The sequence below is a fragment of the Aulonocara sp. 'chitande type north' Nkhata Bay genome, linkage group LG19 (genome assembly GCF_057382095.1).
Source record: "Aulonocara sp. 'chitande type north' Nkhata Bay isolate Kocher_YH1m ecotype deep benthic linkage group LG19, A_spYH_male_GT1.1, whole genome shotgun sequence".
Taxonomy (NCBI): domain Eukaryota; kingdom Metazoa; phylum Chordata; class Actinopteri; order Cichliformes; family Cichlidae; genus Aulonocara; species Aulonocara sp. 'chitande type north' Nkhata Bay.
In genome coordinates, this window is record NC_141362.1 from 29281082 (window position 1) to 29293121 (window position 12040).

The 12040-nt window shown below is 38.7% G+C and overlaps 1 protein-coding gene across 3 annotated transcripts in view; it reads right to left on the reverse strand.

Annotated features, from left to right (window-relative positions):
- The window catches only part of ppm1aa (protein phosphatase, Mg2+/Mn2+ dependent, 1Aa), a 50844-nt gene that overhangs the window by 19926 nt on the left and 18878 nt on the right, over positions 1-12040 (reverse strand). The window lies entirely within an intron of this gene.

The following is a 12040-nucleotide window of genomic DNA, read 5'->3' on the forward strand; positions in this document are numbered from 1 at the left end:
CAAAGAAAAAGAGAATAATTACTTTTTTAGACACTGAGACGTATTAATGTAACAGTGACAAATACTTGGCCTGGAAAGTATGAACAGCAGTATGCTATAGGGGCAATAAAAAACAGTAATGAACTCTTTCTGAGGGCTTATAGCAGCAGCTCTCTTCTCAAATAGCCTTTACACATCAGCATAAGAAGACTAGAATTGCAAAAATGATTAGTTTTTATTTCAGAAAGAATGGCAGTAACTTTATACATCTTTATCATAATTTGGTTTAGCTTCAAATAATGCTCCAGAGTGCAGAATATCACACCCTGCACCCTGAAGAAAATTGATCAAATTGTGCTGGCACGGGTTTTGAAGCAGCAGGTAGACTAATGCATTTGCTGTAGCAGCTGAAAATGTGTCATGTACTCCTCACGTAGATATGAAAACTCATCTGGTATCTTATTCATACCAGGCGTGCAAAAATGACCATCATGTAACAGAAACTGTAAATAGCATTGTCACACTGCTTTTCCATTTGCCAAAGAAATCAGTGAAGTACAAATGAAGCTAAACTTGACTTGCTATGAATAAAAGAGGCAGCTCTGATTCTCCAAAGACAACAGATAGGGCTGATGAGCGTGACATGATGGATCCACTTTAATAGATTATTTAACCTCTGTCATGCGTTTGTGTTTTTTTTTTACCTTTCTTATTGCAGTCACTAACGCTTTTTTGTATTTAAAAAATGTGCTTAATGTTTTGTTTTGCTTAATTTCTATCTAAAGTTTTCTTATTATGATTATGCAATTTCTCCCAGAGGTTTTACGACAGCCTTAAAGTGTGGAAAATGAACATCATCATTAATAAACTAGCTTAAATAATCGATAAGACGCGGATGTTCATTGTATTTGCGTGGGCTGTTAATTTTTATGACTTCCACGGAATCATTTTTGTTATTTAAGAAAGTAGTATTCTTATTATTGATCAGAAATAAAAAGCTTTCGGGATATTTTATAATGAAAAACATTTTTTAGCTAGGTTATTTATTTATTTAGTACCTTTTAAATGAATGAAAATAAATTATAAAACTGTAGGACATTATTATAAAATGATGGTAACACTTTATAAAAATATATGATATAGTTCCAAGTCTGTAATGGCGTATTTATTTTACAGCTGTCTAGTTTTTCGAAGGGTGACAACGACGATAAGATGTTAGAAAAATGTAGCCCAACCATCTAATTTCTTCTTTAAATATGCAACAGAGGAAATCAACTATATAAGCTTGACAAGCAAAAGAAAAAAATCATTGTTGTGTAATTAACTTTGAAAGAGTCTTAAAGTCACAGCACCTCGAGGAGCTGTGTGCTGCAAAGCCTGTGTGCTAGCTAAGATCATTTCAGAGAGTTTTTAATAGTTTCCGATGTCCTACCTTGATGTGGAGGGCAGGTTCATCCTGACTCAAGTTTTGAGCCAACGGGAGGAAACTCATCGGCCTCCTCCTCCCCGTCTGTACTCCCCCCACCTCCTCCTTCTTCTTGTTGTTGTGTGTTTTCATGTTAATTGGCAGCAGTTGAACTGTGAGCCGTAAATCAAGAAGTGCACAGTGTATTAATGAGTCGGACCACCCAGGAAATCTATTTTCTCCGAACTTTCTTAGCGGACAATAAGAGGATACTCGAGTCTGCCATGCTCCGAAAACTATGAATGAACATTCACAAGAGCAGTGCTCCCCTGCTGCCACGTTTCAGCTAATGGCTGCTATAAGTATTTCCTAAAAAAAAAAAAAAAAAAAGTGAAGAATTGCAAACAATAACAAATCATTTGTGGAGGGGGGTTATATGTATTTTTATACTTGAGCTTGGAATCAATTAAAAGACCTTCATTTCTGAGAAAAAGTTCTTTATAACTCTGTTAAAGGTTTGAGCATTTTGCAGATCATTTCACCCATAATAACTTTTTTTCTAATATAGAGGAGGAGTTATTAATGCCAAAATTTTGCAGAAAAGTCAACTTATGGCAGGCTTTATGCAAAAAAGAAGGAAAGACATTTCCCATTACAAGTCCTTTTTAAAAATCCACCTAAAAAAGAAAAAAAAAATCTTACTATAAATAAATGTTTTTTTCTCCATAAGAGTGGATCCTCAGAACTGAAAGCAGTACTATAATTGTCTTCCATTATTAAACCCCACAAAGCTAGACCATTGGCTACTAAAATACCAAGGTTAGTCTTGATTAAATGTCTTTCCAGGGCACAAAAAGCATGTTTTACATAAAACATCCTTCAAGGGGATTAAAGTATGATGTTGGAAAAAATATATATAAAATATTGCTGATGGCAAGGCCAAGCATCCCATTTCTCAAATGAAAGGTATCAAAGAGATTAAAGAAAAACCATTACAAATCAACATACCACTAATATGCCTGCATCTGCCCTATTACCCCCTCCCTTACCTCCCCCTCCCCAATTCAAGTCACAGCAGCAAGAAAAAGCTGCAACTTTAATCTTTACTCAAAGTACATTTTTAAGATTTCACATGAATGGTTATTAGTGCATATGCAGTACTTTACCATTTTCCGTTTTGGTGACAGGCATTCATTGTAAAACACAAGTTTCAGAGTCTTTTAGAAGCAGCTTACAGGCTAAGGGCTGTTTGACAAAAGGGCTCTTTCTGTTGGTCTCTTACATAAAAACAGCCTGTGAAGGTGAATATTAACTATAGGTTGATTCTACCCTTACAGTTTACTTGAAGCTTTTCTGATCTTTTAACGTTAACCATTATCAGAGCAAACAAGTCCAGTTAATTCAGCTGGTATAAATGCTTCCACACAACCAGCTGCATCAAGGCTTCCCTCTTCTTTCCTCTGCTGAGCAAGGAAATCCTCCTGCAGGCTGAATGCCCCTTACTGGCGACTTTTGTTCTCTCACACTTACCCCACACACTCCAAATGTAACATCCTTCTTGCTGAGAGAGAGAGAAAAAAACTATTTCCTCTCACACCTGTTGATGAATTGTGTTAGTGTACAAGGCTCAGACCGAGCTGTAACACGTGTCCTTATACAAACTGCACATGCCCAAAATAGTAGTTTCCTCACATGGGTAGTGGTGAATAGGGAAACCCTTTTCACAAAAACAGCAAAGAGGCTTGAGGCCAAATTACAGTAATCGTCATTGACAAACAGAAAATAATTCCCAGTTTGGGCAGGAAAGTCATAAGATGCCTCAATAACCTTAGCAGAGGGGGAAAAAGAAGCTGTTTGTGCTTTGTGGGTGAATGGTGCTGAATCCTTGCAGTCTCATTATGCTAAGAATATAGAAGAACAATATAGGAAGCCAGCTTTTTTCAAGTGCGTCTTCATGGTAGCTGCAGTTTTCACAATTTCAGAAAAAATATATGATATAAACCTGGAGGAATGGCTTTTACAAACACACCGCAGCTGTGTGTGTTCAAGTAAACTACTTAGATACCATGGAGCACAAGTAACATCAACTTTTCTTCTGGGCAAAAGTCAAGGAAATCTGAGAAAGCTTCTTGTCTAATTAAAAAAGAAAAAACTGTTTTTCTTGCTTGTTTTTTTTAAAAAACAGTATTAAGCTTTATCTTGGTATGATGATGATATAGCAGCTACAAATGACACACTGAAGAAAAAGAAATAAAAGTAAAGGCAATGTTTTGTTTTTTTCTAGGAAATTAATGAAATGTATAGGCTCCTTCTCTTTATGATGCTGTTGCCAATTCCAACTAAAAGAGTACTGAAAAGAACACACGGTATGAAACTACAACTATGCTGTGACCTTACTATTCAGGAAAAAAAATCATACTGACATACATGCAGTCATCAGTTATAGAAAACTATATAGGCTGAAAAGAGTATGGGCTATTCAGCTATTTCATATTCAGCATTTGGATCATCTTTTGTTCTCTCACCATGAAGCTGATTAATCTTAACAAATAGAGAGAATTTCTCCATCATCTGCTTTCAAAGGCAGGAGTTGGAGCTCTCGCTAAATAAACTTTATGTGATTTTTTTTTTTTTTTTTTTTGGCCTGTCCCGTTTGGCTCTTTTGCCATCAGAATTGTTGTCTAAAGGCAAAGAAAGATGCCCAACGGATTTACTTTACCAAACTGACCATCCCAGCCTTGCCGTAATGGTCCATTTGATTCACCTTTCATTGTTTATTTTATTTTCACTTACTGAATACGGGACAGACTTGACTGGGGGAAAGAAGGGGAGAAAGAAAGAGGGAAAGAGAAACAGCTGAGAAGAGGGACGGGGGAGAAGGGCAAAAGACAAAAACCAACAGAACGGGCAGAGAAAAAAAAAATGCATATGTGATTTTTGAAAGAAAGTGCACCGTTTTTTGTTACCAAAAAATAAAAAAATAAAAATCTGATGATAATGTGGATTCAACTGGGCTTTTTAAAATTTTAAAACCTAAAAAGCCATAGAAACTGTGTGGGAGTGATATCAATTCATCCAATAGCTAAATAAGAAATAAAATAAAACTATTCAGATCATTGATAAGTTAGGCAGCAAAAGTCTTAAATGCTTACTTTGAAAACATGTACGTTTGTCGCCAGGCTGCTCAGCTCCTGACCTCTTCCATTCTCGTGTCTGCTTATTTAGTGAAAAAAAAGCTTTGTGTTACGTATTCATGTTTCTTCAGAAAAAGAAGAGCAGCAAGGTGAGAGATGATGCTCAATAAACCGGGGGCGCGTAACCACTCGTGTGTCACATAACATAACTCTGTGCTGACGTAGGACATACTGCTACAGACGCTTACAGTGGTTTACAACAGAACACAACACACGATGGAGAGCAACAGTTCAAGGTTTTAATTATGGACACAGATTCAGACAGAACATTATGTGACTGTGATTTGTTCCTATCAGATCTTCAGGCCTTGATTTTGACCAGAAGATACAACATAGTTCAATAAAGTACAGTACAGCTTTAAGCTTTGGATTTAAGTGCTGATCCATAGGCTGTGTTGGTTAAATGATCTGTGGTCGTACAAGCAGGAACAGAAGTGCTTGGGTCCGTCGCTCAGGAAAGATTCAGCCTTTAAATCAGCAACTTAGCTCAGCACCACTGTTGATTGAGGTGAAGTTTAATGATGGACCAAGAAAAAATGAGAAGCACAAACCCTAGCAAGGTTAGGTAGAGGAAATATGCTTTATTAAAACAAACCTCCACAAATCAAAATATGCAAAATAGTCTGCGATGGCAGACCTCGCTGAGCTGTTGCACCTGATTGCTTTAAAGGAAGCATGCCCCCAACAGGAGCACAGAGTATTGCAAAATATGTTGACTACTCCCAGTCAGCCGTGTTTAACATTTGGACCAAGCAGAAACTAAATTGAAAGGCTATAAAATATATATCTGGAAATTTCACACATATAAAAGATGTAAGCGCAAACAAACAGATTCTCCTCTACTCGTTTATGCTACGGGGTCACGTTAGCTAAAGTTCCAGAGGAGATGGCAAGCTTTACCTCTACAGTAAATGCACAGATGGACAATTACATTTTGGACATTTTTCTCATTTCCCTGAGCAAAAAGCCTTAAAGCTTTTCATCAGGAAAGGCATAACGGCTCAATAACACGGCCAGCAAACAGTCCAGATCTCAACTTCAGTAAAAATTCAAGGTGGAAATTGAAGAATAGTGAATTTGCCCACCCACCATAAAACCCTGAATGGCTGCAACAAAGTTCAATTTCCGGGATTCAATTTTTTTTCACCCCAACATCAAATTAATCTACGTGCTCACCATTTCTCACCATTTTAGACAAAGCTGAATGGCTAAACCAACATGCTGGATTTCCTTCTTGAAAGACTTGTATAATCATTTCCATTGTTTCAACTGACAGCTCTCTTGTTAGAGCCATGCTTCCTTTCATTACATCAAGCGCAACAACTCACTGTGGTCTGCAAACACTCTCTTTTAACTGCAGACTATTTTGCAGATTTAGATTTGTCTATATTTGTTTTAGATAAAAAAAGATTAAAAGATGTTCCGACTGTTTTTCGTTTACTGGATTTGGGGAAAAATGTGTCATTAACTAAAATAACTAAATTTATTCAGAGTAAATTTCATGCATCAAGAATGTTCAGTTATTGATCAAAAAAGGAACAGTTTTGTGATTTGTTTAGTCGTTAATAGTAAAAACAGTCAAGTGAGCATCTTCTAAGTGTGTTGATTGCATCATTTTTGCCAGGGGTTGTACAGCTCATGTGATTCCTCTCTATCAGCAACATGTATTTAGGGCTTTAAAACATAAAGCCCCTATAAACGCCTGTTAACATTCAACATGAAGGCAATTTCAAAATCACCTTCGCTGAATACACTGTTGGCATAGAAACAGTGACTTGTCAACACTGGTCCAGTGGAAAAGCTGCAAGAGTTGACCCTGCTGCTTTGTAGACTTACAGTGAATATTACTGCTGTGACTCCATTTACTGGCCTGGTTCCTTTAAAAATGGGATTTACTACTTCTAGTCCATGATGTAAAGGGGGGAAAAATCCTGACTAAGCTAATCAGAAACAAAACTTGTATGCAAAGGCAAAAGCACCAAAAATAAACCATTTAGCAGCAAACTAAGAGGAGTTTTACAGTTTAGTAGCTGCAACTAGGGGCAATACTTCAAGAGACAGATACAGTTGTGGTCAGAAGTTTACACAGACTCATCAGAGGGATGAATGTTATGGTAATTTTGTGCTTTAATGGTTTCCTTGAGCTGTTGTTTTTCCAGGTGGAATAACTGTACAGCATATATCTTTAGTGACTTTAAAAAACAAGAATTGGGTGTACAAGTTTGACACCAGGTGTATCTCTCTAATACACCTGCGGTCAAAATTTCACATATAGGTTCAAATATATAAGCACATTTGCAGTAATATTTGGTTAAATATTCCTTAGCAAGCTGCACCTTGATCAGATGGTTTTTGTAGCCATCAACAAGCTTCTGGCATAATCCGGGCAGGATATTTGACCACTCCTCTTGGCAGAAATAGCAGAGTTTATTTAAATTCGTTAGTTTTCGGAGACGGAGCTGGATTTAGGCATAGTACAGAAATTTTCAATTGGGTGAGCCTGGAATTTGGAAAGGCCATTCCAGAAACTAGGCTGCTAATGCTAGGCTGCTTTATCCATTACAAAACCAGTTTTGATATATTTCTGGGATCACTGACCTGTTGGAACACTACACTGTCTACCTGTTGAGTTGAAGTTGAAAAATTTGAAGGTAGTACTGCTTGCTTCATTATTCCATCAACTCTGCACAATGTTCCAGCACCACTGGCATCAAAACAGCACCAGAGCATGATGCTATCACTTATATGCTTGATAGCTGGTACAGAGTTTTTATGGTTGAAAGCCTCACCTTTACTCCTATAAACATTTACCTGGTGATTTATACAAATAGCTCAATTTTCATCTTATCTGATCACAAAAATTTCCTCCAGAAGGCGTTTGGCTTTTTCACGTGGGCAGCTACAAATTAGAGTTTAGCTTGAAGGTTTTGGAGCAGGAGCTTCTTTCTTGGTCAGCACCCTTTCAGTACAGGTGATGTAAAACGCGGTTCACTGTAGACAGTGATGCTGGTGTTTCCACATATTTCAATTCATGACAGGCTTGAGCTTTGTTGGTTCCTTCGTTGTTCCTGAAGGTCCTAACCAATTTATTCTCATCTGAGGGTGATTGATTGAATTTTCCTCCAAACCTTGGCTGGTTTGTGTCAGTGACATATGTGAATAACTTGTACTTATATAAAACTATTTAATTGATGATCCTGGAATCGCCAGTTGTTTAGAAATAGCTCCAAGAGACCTTCCCAACATATGTAAATTCTCTATTTTAGATCTTCACAGAGTTGCTTGGACGTTCTCACTGCTCTGAATTATGATCAATCCGATGAGTGCTGTCAAACAAATCATTTTATGTTGGCAAAGAGAAAGAACCAGCTCTAGTCGATTCTGAATACTAAAGAAAGGCATCACAGAATTTTCAGCACCAGTTATTAAAGATGGGTGTATGTATATATTTGAGCCTCTTTGTTTACAATTTGACTGTATGTGAATTAGAGAAAGTCCAAAATAATTTCAGACTTGTGCACGCAATCCTTATTTTGTTAAAGTCATTAAAGAAGTATGCTGTACAGTCATTTCACCCTGGAAAAAATGGTTGCAATAAATCAATCACCACCTCTGCACCTCTATAAACTGGCAGGACATATATTTATATATACCTTTATAGCCTTATTCATATTACTCAGTTTTGTCTTAAAACTTGTTATGAGATGTTTTCTAGAAAAGAAGACAAAACTAAACCACTTCAGGTGTTTCCCTTAGTCTGGCTGGCCCTGATGATGCTGTCTTTTATAATTTCATTAAAACCTGTGAACTGAATTTCACAGGTTCATACAGCTCAACTGCCTTTATCTGAGCCTTAGGCCTCTGAAGTGTCCTTGCATACCTGCAATGTCTGTTTTGTAGAAAATGTTCCTGTAGTGTGATAACAGAGAACTCAATAATAGAGTTTGAATGACAGCTTTTTTTTCATGATTTGCAGACTACAAGAGTAAAACAGTCATCACACACACCTTTAACACGTTACTAAATCGGTTTTGTGTGGATTTCTTTTCCAGCTATGTTGTTAAAATAGTTGGTCCGTAGACATATTAAGTTAAAACCCCTCCATAATAACTTATGAATTTCCATCTTTGTCTTATACTGTATTTAAAATTATACTTACATAACAGTTTGAAAAGACTGGACGCTGAACACGCCGGGAGTGAAACGATGAATGACTACTTGTGTTTTGGAGATGTAAACCACATTAAATAAATTATTTAGTGAGGGTGGATAATTACAGTGATCGACAAATGCGTGGCAACTAATGCTTGCTTGACATGTTCTGATTAGCCCTCATTTTAGCTGAAACCACGGAAGAGGAGGATGACTGGGTCCTGGGGGAGGAGAAGAGCAGGATGAAGATGAGGTGAAGTTTATAGACACGGATGAAGTGAAGTGACGACATGCAAGAGGGATGACTCAATCACCCACTGGCTGCATGCTACCAGAGGTCAGACAGCATGCAGAGGAGATGGGGAAAATGTATGAAAAAGAGACTAAATCCTTGTGACATTATCTGTTTCTTTCTTCTTCTTCTTTTAAGCAATTAATCATTGAGGACCCACTGAGACAGCATGATGACAAGAACCGCATGCTCAGATTTCTATCTTACTGCAGCTCAATGACAGATAGGAGAGCATGCTGGATATGAGAAAATCTCCAGTCAGGTACAAAAAGAACAAATGTTTGATATGAATCATGCTGACATATTTTCATAGTAAAGAGCAGTTGGGTCTTACACACATGGAGTGTGGCTGGTATGGATTGACACAAGACTGATGGAAGTTCAGGACAAGCTATTATATTTGCTCCTGTCAGGTCTATAATTTTGCTCCCCATATCTGAAAGTTTCCATTCCATGTTGGTCTATTTGAAGATGCATGGTTTGCTTCTGTGAGACAAGCCCACTACCTGATACACTCATTTTGCATAAATCATCACATCTAAAGAGGAACAGACATCAGCAAAGAAACCAGGACATCCATGGTTGCAACACCACTAAGGCGAAGATGGCTCATTAGGGCCTGTCCCAAGTCTCCACTCATTTCATTTCATTGTTCCCTCATGCTCACGGTCAAATGCCATCAATTGTTGCACTTCACTTGCCTGCCAATCAAACACATTTTTCCAAGCTGTTGGAGTCTTCCAGTCCTGCAGCCAACCAACCATGCCAAGGCAGGTGTCTATCTCATTGGACACGAGCCCATGTGGGCTCTTGAAATGCAACATTTTCCTTCTAAAATCAGAAGAGGTCCCCAAGTTTGCCGTTTTTGATCGTTGGCATTGAAAATGCTGCCTGTGGAGGACATTTTTACAAATTCCCAATTTAAAACATTAGATTAAAAAAAGTAAGTTGCATTACATCAGTGTAACTTTGATTAGATGCAGGTATGGTAATACTGTAAAGTCAGCATGGCATGTAGTCTACAAGACTGTGGAGCTCTCCTTCTGCTGCTTTTTTTAATCTAAATAAATAAAATGTGTTTTACTTACCAAAATACACTGTCTGCATCCTTCAAGTTTAGCAAAATTGTTAAACACAAGCGGCCTTCCTCTTCACTGCCTTTGTTGCCGTGCGGCTGCTGCCAACTGCATGTTGGAGGCTGGGCATGTGTATCCTTATGTAAGTGCACAAACTGATACAGAGCATGACGCCAAAGAGAAGAGTCACTTTCACCTATACATAAAGCAAATACGCATCCAAGTCATGGTCATTTTTTTTGCTCAAAATCAGCAAAAATGTTGACAAATCAACCAACTAGGCATCTTTTGCAAGGTTCGAGATGTCTCAGTCATTTTGCTAATCCCTTGTAGCTGTGAAACAACTAGTCAGCCACTTGCCAGACGAGTTATTCTGAGACAGGTTTTTTTTTTTCCCCCTCCCCTTCCACACAATGAAATATGAATAGAAGTGGTGGGGATAGTTGGCAGCTGTCAACAAATTCCACAGCTTCCCGCCACCATCGATCAATCAGTCCCATATCTGAAGCACAACTGTGCTAACCCGTTGGCTAGAACTGACATTAATCCTAAACCTTCCAGTCAGCGCGAGGGAATAACAGGATATAAGGTGGTGGGAGCGAATGCTGATACAGGCACTAAAGAGGAAAGGTGCCAATGCTAATGAGTGTATCTGTGGCTCTTTAACAAGCCCGATTTGATGTCCTAATTTACAATGAGCTGTGTCTCAGGGGCGCAGGATAATGAGCAGGACCGGGATTCCCAAGGCAGAGGCTTGTGTAACCCATCTCATGCAGGGGACAGTCACTCCCACAGAGTGTGAGTAAGAGACAGACAGTAGCACAGAGAGCAGGAAGGACATATTCCATGTCTGTAGGAGAGAGGAGGGTGTGAGAGAGGTGGGTGCATGTCATCCCTGCCTGATATGATTGTTTGTACACACCAATCATTGAATCGCTGCGTCCAAGTGAGAAAAGCTTGTGTTCTCTGTGACAAACTGACCTCGGGCAACAAGAGCACTCACAGAAAGAGGAAATGGAGAAGGAAAGCATGGCGGGTGGGGGAGAAGCAGCGGGTTTGGAGAACAGATACCAAATATTGTAGACTGTGATAAAACAATACTCTATTTTCTCACTTTCCTTTCTGTGCTTAAATTACACAAAATTTTGCATTGAAATTTTTATACTGAGCAGCCCTGGGAAAAAAGAAGAAAAAGTCTGATTCTAGTGCACTCTGAAGCAAATTAACAAATGTGGAGCTCAGTGACCTCAGTGCAGAGACCATGCACACACAGTATGCAGTGCGCCCTACCACCCCCACCTCTTACTGCTGCGTCTGCATGGCTGCATTAGTCAAGCTCTGATGGGTTTTTCCGCCATGAGAAGCAGAGCATGACATGCGCTCAACAATGGCAGGCAGATGACGAGCCAGCTCCATTTGATGATGGCCTCTGTCGCAGCGGCCGCTTTTTTTGATGTGGAGGAATACAAGGGCAGCGTGATTCATTATGGGTGCACAGGTGGCCCGAGATCTAATGAGTCACATTTTGTGCAGTTCAAACGGCTCTCTGAGAGGAATGCACATGCTTAAAAACAAGTGCGTATCAGAGCTCTCGTTGCCACTTTTGCTGCAGAGGTATCAGCTGCTTTTCCTCATGTCGGGAGGACAGATTTCATTCTACAAATTTAAAAGGAGCACCACAATAAGCTTCTGCAACCCTACCAATAACCTGCAGTGTCTATTGCTGATATTTGGATTATACATCTGCTCCTAGTTTCTAGTTAAACCTTTAAACCTCCCAGCATTAAATTCTGCTTAAAAACATTTTAAAAATACAATCACTGAATAAACACGGTTTTTAATCAATCAGATTTCAGAGAACTGTGCATCACAGTTTTAAGTGTTTCTGCTGGCCTCTCTAATCAGTCTTGGTTATTAACACTGCCCCCCTCTGGCTAGTTGG